Genomic DNA, 12,124 nt, shown 5'->3' on the forward strand with positions numbered 1-12,124 from the left:
GTGTTTTCCTCAGGATGCACAAAGAGAGAAAATCCTTTTTTTCCTGCTTCAAGTTGGGCATAACAGCAGAGCAGATGGTGCTGGTGAGTTAAGTAACAGCAGAACACAGAGTACAATTTGTTTTCGAAAACAAACGGCTCTTCTCGGAAGGTACAATCTAATAAAATTGACAGAAATCAAAGTCAAATTCAGGGAAATTGTTTTTAAGCAGCCAGCAAGCCAGCCATTTCCACAGAACTAGTCTGCAAAGAGTTCAGAAGCCCTGTCCTCCTATTTCTCCTGGTACTGAAGCTGACACACCCCACAGGAGAAAGCAAGTGCTTAATAACAAAAAGACATTCCAGCTTGTCGATATCACATCACCATTTTCATATCTCCCATACAGAATCCTCCCAGTCAAGTAGCAGTGGAGCCAGGGAATTTTATTTTTCTGTTGAGAGGAACAGAGGCACATGCCAGCAGTAAGACTCCAAGATTTTCAGTGATTTGTCCAAAGCCATAGAAATAGGGCTATATCTAAGGCTTTTCCTGTTGATTATTTGTTTACTCACAAAAATATGCATATATGCTCCATTTATGCATGGTGCTTTGTGTCTGGAGACCTTCGATGAACAAGATCATGAGAATCCCTGCTTTCACAGAGCTTACAATTTAGCAGATGGTGAAAAGCAATAAACAGTGAGAACAAAATTCAGTGAAGGGGCACTACAGGGGGGTATGAGAGCATATATGGCTATGTAAATCTAGTCAGCGAAAAAGAGGAAGACCCTTAACTAGATGGATTCACACTGCAACAATAGGCTCAAGCATAACAACAATTGTGAGGACGGCGCAGCACCAGGCAGTGTTTCTTTCTGTTGTGCGTAGGGTCACTATGAGTCAGAACCAACTTGTCGGCATCTAAAAACAACAACGATCTAGTCTAGAAGTGGAAAGCGGAACAGATTAGGCAAGAAATGGGTTCTTAGAAGTAGTGATGCTTAAAATGAGATCAGAAAAATGAATGAGAATTTTTGTGTCAGAAAGTGGGATGCTTTGGGGATTATCATTGTTGTCATGTGCTCAAATCGATTCCGACTCTTAGCAACCCTATAGGGTAGAGTAGAACTGCCCCAAGGGGAAAAGTATTCTAGGCTAGGGAAAGAAAATTGTGAAGACTAGGAATTAAGTCAGATCATGACAGGCTGGAGGACCAGAACAACATTTGGGGTAGCTGTATAGGAAAGTGTGAGTGGGCCTAGACATGAAATATCTCGCGCGTTCCTTCAGTCAAGGAGTTTGTATTCTACATTAAGGATAATGAGAATATACTGAGGGTTTCTAATTAGAATGCCACAGGTTGAAAGTGGCTTGGAAAGGAGTCCAGTTAGAGCCTGGTGAAGCAGCCCAAGTGAGAATTGAATTAGATTCAGACATAGGTAGTAGGCATCTGAGAGAACTGGATGGATTCCAATGACATCTAGAAGTTAAAGCCAATAGTATTGGTTAGTGATTGAATTAAATGGACTGGAGTAAAAGAGATGGGGTCAAGATGACTCATAGTCTGTGTAGGCGATGGATGGTGTGCTTGCCTCAGTCTTTTCTCTATCTGCTCAGTTTCTGTGAGATCTCATGGCTTCCCTCTTTGATTACCCATGATTCCTATCCCATAGACCCTGAGGGCAAGGCCACAGTCATTCTAATTGAACAGTATTGTGAGTGTAGGCCAGGACATAGTTCCAGTCAACCTGAAAATGCTTGGGGATTGGATTTAAAGACAGAATACACAGAAGAAATTTACTTCCCCTTGTAATAGGCATTAGCTATGTAAGAGAAGATTTTCGTCTCCGTATAAAGGTAAAGGTCCCTCTCCTTGTTGGTGCAATAACACCTCAGTCAACCACCAAATCCTGGAAACTGAAAGGCCATTCTGAATCCTTGACCTTGACTAAAGATAGATTTTTAAAATGTCAGAGTTAAGGAGGGTTCTAAAACTCATGTGATCCCATAGTTCAAGTAAATAAAGACACAGAAATCTGGAGAGGTGAAGTGAATTCATGGAAGGTCAACCAAAGAACCATCACTAAAACTCAGTTTTCTGACTTCTAACCGTTCTTATTCTTCAGTTAACACCATAGGATACTTATTAAGTGTCTACCACATACTAAGTACTATATTCAGTGTTTACTGTACATTCCTTCTGAAAGACCAAGGATGGGTTTTAAATAAGAAACTGAGGGTTGGAGATCTAAGTAACTTGATTGAGATGACACAGCATAAAACCGCCCGAACCTTTCTTCGTCGAACTTACAAAATGCCAAATTCCATGCTCTTTCCACTCTATCATGCTGTCTCTCAAGCGTTTCATAATGAAGGAAAATTCTCTGATGAAATGGTTTCAGAGGAGAGTCCCACTCAGGGCACAAGGGTCATATGAGACCAGGAGAAATATTAACCCTTTCCTCTCAGCCCCCATTCAGGGAAACCCAACCCACCCCTCAGCTGTATCTGGTGACTTTGGTAGTTATGACAAATGTAAAATGCTGAACCTACTCACCCAGAGCTTATTGTCTAGCCTAAGCTCCAGAGAGTGAAGTAAGGACATGGCATGCATCTAAATTGCCTTTTGTTATTATTATGAGAGCAAGTTGTAATTTATTTTAATCATTTCAGCTTATAGCCTTGCCTTTTGTGTCTTTATTGGAGAGAGACTTTTTCTTAACAGTAAAGGTTATTTAAGCAGGTTTTTCTTTTTGAGTCCACGTTGTCCAGCCCACCACAGTTTCCAATTTAAGAGTGGACTGGGTATTACTACAAACACTTGAGCAACGTTGTTTGGCAGGCCAGCCACAGGAGGGCCTGAGAGGGTTACAACCATTTTTGACACTGCCTAATTCTGTGACGTCTTAGGGCTTCCACTCAATGACCATTACATTAGGAAAAAATTTAGAGCTCATGATCAGCAGCTGTTCCTCTAAATAAAACAATGTAGTTTATTCTTTCCCTTTTTGCATGCCAGAGTCCCATGCTGTGTGAGACCAAGACTTGCACTTGGCATTCTACGGAAACTCCTTAATCCTTAAAAACACATGGGAAATCCAGTCATTTGTTCACTCATTCATTTGTGTGTGCGTGTTCATCTGTTCCCCCTCACTCACTCACCCCACTTATCTTTGCATTCATTCACTCACTCATTCACTCGTTTGCTTGTTCTTTGCTTATTATTTGTACTTTTATTCAACAAATATTTACTAAGGGCCTACTTGACCTTATTGGAGTCACTGGGCAGTGCAAATGGTTAAAATGCTCAGCGGCTAACTGAAAGGTTGGGGGTTTGAATTCACCCAAAGGCATCTCAGAAGGAAGGCCTGGTGATCTATTTCTGAAAAACCAGCCACTGACAAACTCTATGGAGCACAGTTCTCTGACACACATGGGGCTGCCATGGAATATATTTGACAACAACTTTTTTTTTTTTTTATGGTCTTATTCCACTTTCCTTCTGTGGTTGCTTGTGTGTTGCTATGATACTGGAAGCTATGTTGCCAATATTTCAAATACCAGTAGGGTTACCCATGATGTGAAAGTTTCAGTGGAACTTCCAGACTAAGACAGATTAGGAAGAAAGGCCTGGTGATCTGATCTACTTCCAAAAAATTGTTGTTGTTGTTTGTGCCACCGAGTCGGCTCTGACTCATAGCGACACTATGCACAACAGAACCAAACACTGCCCGGTCCTGTGCCATCCTCACAATCGTTGTTATGCTTGAGCTCATTGTTGCAGCCACTGTGTCAATCCACCTCATTGAGGGTCTTCTTCTTTTCCGCTGACCCTGTACTCTGCCAAGCATGATGTCCTTCTCCAGGGACTGATCCCTCCTGACAACATGTCCAAAGTATGTAAGACACAGTCTCGCCATCCTTGCTTCTAAGGAGAATTCTGGATTTACTTCTTCCAAGATAGATTTGTTCATTCTTTTGGCAGTCCGTGGTATATTCAACATTCTTCACCAACGCCACAATTCAAAGGCGTCAATTTTTCTTCGGTCTTCCTTATTCATTGTCCAGCTTTCACACACATATGATGCGATTGCAAATACCATGGCTTGGGTCAGGTGCACCTTAGTCTTCAAGGTGACATCTTTGCTCTTCAACACTTTAAAGAGGTTCTTTGCAGCAGATTTGCCCAATGCAATGCGTCTTTTGATTTCTTGACTGTTGCTTCCATGGCTGTTGGTTGTGGATCCAAGTAAAATGAAATCCTTGACAACTTCAATCTTTTTTCTCCATTTATCACGATGTTGCTCATTGGTCCAGTTGTGAGGATTTTTGTTTTCTTTATGATGAGGTGCAATCCATACTGAAGGCTGTGGTCTTTGATCTTCATTAGTAAGTGCTTCAAGTTCTTTTCACTTTGAGCAATCAAGGTTGTGTCATCTGCATAAAGCAGGTTGTTAATGAGTCTTCCTTCAATCCTGATGCCCTGTTCTTCTTCATATAGTCCAGCTTCTTGGATTATTTGCTCAGCATACAGATTAAATAAGTATGGTGAAAGAATACAACCCTGATGCACACTTTTCCTGACTTTAAACCAATCAGTATCCCCTTGTTCTGTCCGAACAACTACCTCTTGATCTATGTAAAGGTTCCTCATGAGCACAATTAAGTGTTCTGGAATTCCCATTCTTCGCAATGTTATTCATAATTTGTTATGATCCACACAGATGAATGCCTTTGCATAATCAATGAAACACAGGTAAACATCCTTCTGGTATTCTCTGCTTTCAGCCAGGATCTGTCAGACATCAGCAATGATCCACGTCCTCTTCTGAAACTGGACTGAATTTCTGGTAGTTCTCTGTCGATATACTGCTTGCAGCCGTTTTTGAATGATCTTCCACAAAATTTTGCTTGTGTGTGATATTAATGATATTGTTCTATAATTTTCACATTTGGTTGGATCACCTTTCTTGGGAATAGGCATAAATATGGATCTCTTCCAGTCAGTTGGCCAGGAAGCTGTCTTGCATATTTCTTGGCAAAAACGAGTGAGCACCTCCAGCGCTGCATCTGTTTGTTGAAATATCTCAATTGATATTCCATTGGTTCCTGGAGTCTTGTTTTTTGCCAATGCCTTCAGAGCAGCTTGGACTTCTTCCTTCAGTACCATCGGTTCCTGATCATATGCCACCTCTTAAAATGGTTGAACATCAACTAATTCTAAAAAATTAGTCAGTGAAAACCCTATGACAGCCATTGTGGAAAACAGTGTGACTGTTTCTCAAAAAACTAAAATAGAACTACCATATGACTCAGCAATTTCACTCCTAGGTATATACCCAAAAGTCTTGAAAGCAGAGACTCAAAAGGAGACTTTTATACCAATGTTTGTTGCAGCACTATTCACAATAGTCAAAAGGTGGAAACAACCTAAATGCCCATCAGTGGATGAATGGATAAACAAAATGTGGTACATACATACAATGGAATACTACTCAACCAGTAGGAGAAATGAAGTCTTGAAATGTGCTTCAATCTAGATGGAGCTGGAAGACATTATGCTGAATGGAATAAGTCAATCACAAAAGGGCAAATATTGTATGACCTTAGTTATATAAAAAGAAAAGAAAAGGAAAAAGTATAGAAAACAAAGTTTATTAGTGGATACCAGGCACAGGAGAAAGAGGGAAAGGGAGAGGTCTTTAACTATGACGGAAATATAGCATCGCTTAAGGGTAGGGTGCACAGCCGATTATTGTAATTGCTTTCAATAAGTCGTATACCTGTAAAAAGTTGAATTGGCCAAAGTTATGTGATAGATATATTTACAACAATGACAAAAAAAAAGTAGCTGCTAAGATTGCTTATGTACAACCAAAAACCTCATGGTATTTGGTTCTTGGTTTGGAGGTTTAGGGTCCTGGTTTCATGGGACATCACAGTTAGTTGGCCTATTAGCATATTTAGTGCATCTGTTCTACTTCCTGTGCATTGTATAGTGCCCGGGGTCTTAAAAGCTTGCAAGTGGGCATCCAAGACATGACTTTTGGTCTGTATTTTCCTGGGGCAACAGACAAAGAAGGAGAGTCAGGAATAGTAGCAGGATAAGAAATGTGTGACTAATTGCCTTCATGAACAACTGCCTCCTTTGCCGTGAGACCAGAAGAGCTGGATGGTACCCGGCTACCATTACTAAACATTTTGATCAAAGATTCTATAGAAGAATCCTGATCAAAAGGAAAATGTAGAAAAGAATTTCAAATTTTCATGGACTCTAGACTCCCTAGAGCCATGAAGGTTGGATAAGCCCCTGAAACTATTGCCCTGAGATAACCAAAAATATCCCCTGAAATCTTAGAACCAAACAATAGATTGCTTTAGTTAGTAAAAACTGTCTTCCTTGAGAGTTATGCTTTTGAGAACTATATACGAGATCAAATTGGCAGCAGCAACAGGAAAGGTTAGATAGGAACCTTAAGGGGCAGTGAATTTATGTTAATTGGGAAGGGACAACTCAGAAAAGGAGGGTTAGGATGGTTGCACAACTTGAAGAACACAATCAGTGTCACTGAATGGTACACGTAGAAACTGTTGAATTACTGTGTTTTTCTGAACAACAAATATATACATGCATACATAAAAGAAAATCCTATGAATCATAACAGAATATTGTGCTGGAAGATGAGCCCCCTGCCCCTGCCCCAGGTTGGAAGGTACTCAAAACACACAGTGGCTTCAGCAATGGACTCAAACACACCAATGATCATGAAGATGATGCAGAAGCAGGCACCATTTCATTCCGATGTACATGTGGTCGCCGTGAGTGGGAGTCAACTCAATGACAACTAACAAGATGGCTTTACTATGACCGAAATTCTATACAAGGGGATATGGGAAGATGTGAATCTTAACCCTGTATAATCCTACATTAAGTAGATGAAACTGTGGTGGGAAAGTAGGTACTACCAGGTAGGTAGCCAGCATGTTAAACCTCATCACCTCCTCAGAGCTGATATCCTCCGAAAGTGCCTCGGGCCTCAGGTAATGAAGTGCGTAGGATAAAGTACAAACTCACCAGTCTGGTTTGGTCCTCATGATTTGACCTTATCACCTTCTGCTCCCTAGCTCCCACCACTGGGTTTTTCACACTTTATAATCCAGTCACCTAGAGAAAGGAGCAATTATTAATTAATTGATAACATGGTCATCATCACGAACAACTATAAAACCACCAGCTGTACCAGGCAGCTGCCCTTAACTTATAAATCCTCATCACCTCCCAACACCTCTGGTGCCTTGTGAAACTTCTTTGTAACCACCTGCTCCCACATAAATTGAAAATCTCACTCAGGTACTTGGATATCAAGCACCCCATTCTAGGTCCCTAACAGAAACATGGAAAATGGTTGTGAAAAATATGGGCTTCCATAAAGTGGCTTTATAAAAGATGGAGTCATTCTAAGTCAAGAAACAGAAATTCTATGGAGTTGCAATGAAAAAATTACTCTGGGCAAAGGAATGATAATAAAAGGTATAAAAGATTAAAATACTGGCATTTGAGGCAAACAGACTTTGATTCAAATTGAAGCTCTGTTACTACCTACCTGTGTACATATGGCTAATCACATGACTGTTCTGAGCCTCAGTTTCTCCATCTGTAAAAACTAAAGAGCAGTGTTTATTAACTGTTGCAAGGATTGGACGTAATAGTGACTGAAGGTTAAAATGATCATGTCTACTTACTATTTGCTGAGTGCTTTCCATGTGCCAGGGATTGTTCTAAACCCTTCACTTGGATGTATTTAATTGTCACAGCAACACCATGAGGTAGATACTAATATCATCCCTCTTTCTCAGATGAGGAAACTGAGGCACGAAGAGTTGAAGTAACTTCCAAAGACTACTCAGCTAGTAAGTGGCAGGCCTTAATATAAACCCAGTCAGTCTGGCTCCAGAATCTCTAATCTTAGTCATACATATTATTGCATCTTATCAGTATTTAGCAAGTTATTGATATTAGAATGTTGTTGTTAGGTGCCATTGAGTCGATTTTGACTCTTAGTGATCCCAAGTGACAGAGTAGAATTGCTTCATAAGATTTCTAGACTGAAGCCTTTAAGGGAGAAGATCACCAGGTCTTTCTCCCATGGAGCTGCTGGGTGGGTTCGAATCGCCAACCTTTTGGTTAACAGCTGAGAGCTTAACCATTACACGACAAGGGCTCCTTGATATTAGAATAAAAAAAAAAAAAGAATAGAATTAGAATAGGAAGCCAAAATTCATGAAATGACCATAATCCATAACGTATTTCCTTATTATTTTCTCCACTTTCACTACTACAACCTTAGTTTAAGCTTACATTATCTGTTCTATGAAAAAAAACCAAACCAAACCCATTGCTGTTGAGTCAATTCTGACTCATAGTGACCCTATAGGACAGAGTAGAACTGCCCCATAGGGTTTCCAAGGAGCGGCTGGTGGATTCAAACTGTGGATGTAGCTCTTAACTACTATGCCACCAGGGTTTCCGTCTCTTCTATAGGTTAATGCAAATGTCTCTTAATTCTTCTCCCTGCCCAGTCCTACCTCTCATCCATCCTCCACACTGTGAGCTTTCCGAAAGGAATAGGTGATTGTGTCACTCTGCTCTTCGAAATTCTTCATTGGTTTCTCCTCACACTCAGGACAAAGTCCAGGTGCCTGACCATGCCATTCAAAGCTCTTAAGATCTGGTTCCACCTATTTCTTCTGGTTCCACTCACATCACCAATCAGAGTCAGTTCACCATCCAGCTGTACTGAAGTACTTAGGGCCCTTTCACAACTCTATGCCTTTGCACATGCTGTTCCCTCTGCTGAAGTAACATCTCTCTTTTTAGAGACTTAACAACTCTACTCATTCTTCAAAAGACAGCGCAAGCGTCTTCTCCCCTGTGCTTTCTTCTCTGACTTTCCCTAAGTCGAGTATATGTATGTCTTGCCTTCCAAAAATATATTCTCCATATTTCTCTAACATGACTCTTCCCTAATGAGTCACAGTTATCTCTGTATAATCTGATTTCCCTTTTAATCTATGAATTCTTTGAGGCTAAAGTCCACGTTCTTTGCAGTGTTCTTTGGTTGTAAGTGATAAAAAATGATTCAAATTGCCTTACGAAAGGGAATTTATTTATTTATTTAACTAAAAAGTTCAGACATAGAAATGGCTTCAGGAATAGCTGGTTACAGACTTTCCTACAGTGTCATCAAAGTCAGATTCCAATTTTTTTCCTCCCCATTTCTCCACTCTACTTTCCCCCTATCATATGCCTCTTTCAGAAGGCTCTTTTCTTCTACGTACAAGGTGAATTCCAGTAGCTTCCAGGCTCATATCCAGGATTCTCATCAAAAACTCATTTCTTATCATCAGTTGGGTCATGCTTCCAACCTATGAGTCCAGAAGAAAGAAGTATATTAATTGGTTTAAACTTAGGTTACATTAATTGGTTTAAACGTAAGCTACATCCAATTCTCAGTCAAATGTGGAACTCCTCCAGAAACGCATGAGATGGGAGGTAGTTTGCAGTGATGCCCAGAAGAAAATTAGAACACAGTTACTGAAAGGAGAAATTTGTGTTGAACATCACACATGTACACACACACACATTGTTCTGTTCATAATCCCGATGCCAGTCATACTCAGTGTGTATATGTGTGTGCATGTACTCATGTTCAGAAAACAGAGAGCAAAGTGGAGACCAATATACATCTTTTTTTTTTTTTCCAGAAAGAATACACTACATATGCTCTGTTATCCTTTCCTACTTAGGTTTGGCATGAAATGAGTGGTTCTAGATCTTTTAAAGAAATATACAATTTTCCTTCATGCTGAAACACACTTAAAGACTACTTTCTTTCTTCAGATGTAATTTATTATGCTATATGAGTCTTCCCATGAGTCACTGGGACTTGAGGTTATTAAATTAAATTAACTCTTTGGGAGGGCTTTTATCCTTGGTTTCCATTTCTTTCCACTACCCCATCCCACATATACCACATTTCATATTTCTGAATTTCTTTCTTAACGTGTCTATTGAATACCTTTAAAGGAGTTTGTACATATTTCATCTCATTTTGTTTAATCATCACAACTTTCTGAAATAGGCTATACAACCCATTCATTCATTTATTCATAAATTCATTCATTCGTATCATCCTGAAAATATTATTTTACGTCCAGTAACTATTGAAACAAACTAAAAACAGTTGCCATTGGTTTGATTCTGGCTCATGGCGACCCCATGTGTGTCAGAATAGAACTGTGCTCCATAGTGAGTTATTTATTTATTTAGTGTTGTTGAGAATATACACAGCAGAACATACACCAATTCAACAATTTCTACATGTACAATTCCGTGACATTGATTGCATTCTTCGAGTTGTGCAACCATTCTCATCATCTTTTCGGAATAGTTCCTCCACTATTAACATAAACTCATTGCCCCTTAAGTTTCCTATCTACTCTTTGTAGTTGCTGTTGTCAATTTGATCCCTATAGGTATTTCTTAAAAGAGCACAATGCTAATGGCAGACATTGTTTATTAGGTAAGCTAAACTATTGTTTCGTAATCTACCAATACTTTTAAGGAACACTATACACCAAATTCTTTGCTAGTCACTAGAGTGGAAATGATACACAAGATATATTTCTGTGCCCTCAGGGAGCTTACAACCCAGTGAGTGACACAAACAAGAACACAGGGAAAATCACTAGAGCATATAGGGATTTTCTTTGAATGCTGTGAGACCACATAGATAGGCAAGTGCTTCAGTCCAGGGGAGTCGGGGAAGACCTGCTGGAAGAAGTGATGTCTACTTTGATACTTTTCTTTATTTCACATATGAGGAAATTATTTCTGAGAGGGTACATGACATGCTCATGGCTACTCATCTACAAAGCGATAGAACCAAGAGAAAAATTAATTCTGCAACAACCTAATTGTCCCTTGCATGTCAAATATTAGCCTTTAGAATCACAAGCTAGTTGCCCAAATAAAAATTATATGAAACAAAACAAAATAAAACTATGAGCAAAAGTGGACATACAAAAGAGAGCTTATCACTAGATCCACCCACCAGCCCACCCACAGACACTAGTTAAAGAATGAATGGCATTTTACACAGTGAAGTACAGAGAGTATTACAGCCTTGAGAGACAGTCCTGAAAAAAGAAAAAGACTAGCAGCCTGGGATGTATTTAGGGAACTATGGACTAACAGTTCCCATGGGGTGGATAATAAATATGAGGGTGCAAAGTTGGTCTAGGCCAAACTTCAAACAGCCTTGAGAAATGCTAAGATGTTCAGATGCAGTTATGCAGACTACAAGAAATTATTAAGGTTTTTAAGAGGAGTGCAGGGTCTGTTCTCTGTTCTAAGAAAATAGCAAGAAGCAGAGATGATAATGGATTAAGACATAGATTGATATATATAGAGGTGATAGATAGATAGATGTTGTTTTTAGGTGCCGTCAAGTCAGCTGTGACTCATAGCAATCCTATATATAACAGAACAAAATGTTGCCCAGTCCTGTGCCATCCTCACAATAGTAGGTATATTTGAGCCCACTGTTGCAGCCACTGTGCCACTCCATCTCACTGAGGATCTTCCTCTTTATCATGATAGATAGATGGATGGACGGATGGATGGATGGATGGATGGATGGATGGATGGATGGATGGATGGATGGATGGATGATAGACAGACAGACAGACAGACAGACACAGATAGATAGATAGATGATAGACTGATAGATGATAGACAGACAGATAGACGGACAGATAGATGGATAGGTGGATAGATGGATAGATAGTAGATGCATAAACCAAACCAAAGCAGTTGACTGCAAGTTGATTCTAACTCATGGTGACCCCGTGTGTGTCATAGTAGAACTGTGCTCCATAGGGTTTTCAATGACTGATTTTTCAGAAGTAGATCACTAGGGTTTTCTTCTGAGGCAACTCTGGGTGGACTTGAACCTCCAACTTTTCAGTTAACAAGTGAACATGTTAACCATTTACGCCACAAAGGGACTCCAGTAGAAGGATAAATGCACATAAATAAAAAAGATGGATACCCCTTGATTTTTTCCTTCTATAACGCCATCTA

Source organism: Elephas maximus, chromosome 15, assembly GCF_024166365.1.
Source record: "Elephas maximus indicus isolate mEleMax1 chromosome 15, mEleMax1 primary haplotype, whole genome shotgun sequence".
NCBI classification, from domain to species: Eukaryota; Metazoa; Chordata; class Mammalia; order Proboscidea; family Elephantidae; genus Elephas; species Elephas maximus.